General features: G+C 40.3%; 1 protein-coding gene across 1 annotated transcript in view; it reads left to right on the forward strand.

Annotated features, from left to right (window-relative positions):
• LOC106879419 (uncharacterized) overlaps window positions 1–1,862 on the forward strand; it is a 173,206-nt gene that overhangs the window by 27,007 nt on the left and 144,337 nt on the right. The gene's annotated exons all lie outside the window — the stretch shown is intronic.

Raw genomic sequence — 1,862 nt, forward strand, 5'->3', positions numbered from 1 at the left:
AATGGTAAGCTTGCTGTAATGTGAATTTCGATGACTTTACTAAGGGATAATGTTGATGGTGATTATCATGATAATGATGATCAGGAGGAAGAAGAGAAGAAGATGAAGAAAAAAGGAGGAGGAGGAGGAGGAGATGTAAGAAGAAAATGAATATGACACAGTTACTCCCCGTCCTTGGTGTTGCTGTAGCTTTTTTCACTTTCTAGTGTTATTGCTACACGATGAGCATCGTGTGTATGCGCGCGTGTGGTTGTGTGTGTGTGTGTGTGTGTGTGTGTGTGTGTGCGCCAGCATGTTTGATGGGTTTACTGCGCATGTGTGTGAGCTTCCTATATGCAATACAATGTATGGGGTGCACACATCACCTATTAAGCCAGTTGCTGTTCTCACAGTTCCCAGTCGGCAAATGGCAAACATCACAATGAAGGTATCAACTGTGCTTTAAAATGACACAACAAAGTGAAAGATGGCAGAAAAGAGCATCAGCACCAAACTCTGGAGACATCTTTCTACGACCAGGACTATTTGGAGAATACGCTGCTTATCCTCACGAATGGTATAAAGCGACAGATGTAATCACCTCTCCTTTCCACCCTTCCCCTCTCTCTCTCTCTCTCTTTCTCTTTATCTCTCTCTTGTGTGTGTATGTGTGTGCGTGTGTGTGTGATTATATATATATATTATAAATTTAATCTTAAGCATGTGAATATTTTATGTTAATGCGACCGAATTCTTTTTACAACTAACTATGTAAATGAGAAAAGACCTGACCTGATGGGAATGCAGTTTTCATAAAATAACATGCTCAATACATTCCCTCAAAAGCTAAGAGGAAGTAAACGAATCCTGATGATGGCTTTAACAAAAGACAAAACTAGTTGACTCAGACTTTTCTCTTGGATGCTGAGCGTCCAGCACAACACACACACACACATATATATATATATATACATATAAATATATATATAAAACCAGTTACGAATTAAAAGTAGCGCTAGTGTTGTAGACATTATCGAACGCACATACTCAATATACGTTTGCTTGTTAACGTTTGAGGGTCGACGACCCCATAGCACGGGGTATTATAAATACCTGAAAGTCATAGACAGGTGAGACAATCCGCTCCTAGTCCCATTCAGGAATGATAGATATCGATATTTCGCCGTGTGTGTGTGTGTGTGTGTGTGTGTTCACATACACACACACGCACACATGTGATATGTGGCTGGGTGTGCGAGTGTGTTGTCGTAGATATGGCCGAATGGTTGAGACGTTCTTTTCTCAGTTATGACGTCACGGGTTCTATCTCTTAGAGTAGTATCATAGGCAAGTATCTTTTAGCGTAGCTTCAAATCGACCCCGAATCTTGAGAGTGGGTAGACGGAAACGATCAGAAACTCGCCGGATGGACTGTACCTGTAATTGAAGGTCTCGTCTTTGTTCTCCTCGATAAATGCATTAAGGGTATACTTGTCTGTGGAATATTCAGCCACTTGCATGCTAATTCAATGAATATTCTGCTCTTCTGATCGAACAATTGGAACACTCGTTGTCGAATCCGACGGAGATCCATTTTCATATAAATGCGCGCACACACACACATGTATGCATGTATGTATGAATGAATGCCTGTATGTGTATATGTATGAATGCGTGCACGCATGTACGTATGTACAAACGTATGTATACGTATGCATGTATGTATGCATGTGTATCTGTATGAATGTATGAACGTATACATGCATGTGTATCTGTTTGTATGAATGAATGCATGCATCCATGTCTATATACATGTGTGTATGCATGCATGCATGTATGAATGTATGCATACGTGTTTCTATGTATGTCTCTATGCATGTGTG

Source organism: Octopus bimaculoides, chromosome 2 (assembly GCF_001194135.2).
Source record: "Octopus bimaculoides isolate UCB-OBI-ISO-001 chromosome 2, ASM119413v2, whole genome shotgun sequence".
NCBI classification, from domain to species: Eukaryota; Metazoa; Mollusca; class Cephalopoda; order Octopoda; family Octopodidae; genus Octopus; species Octopus bimaculoides.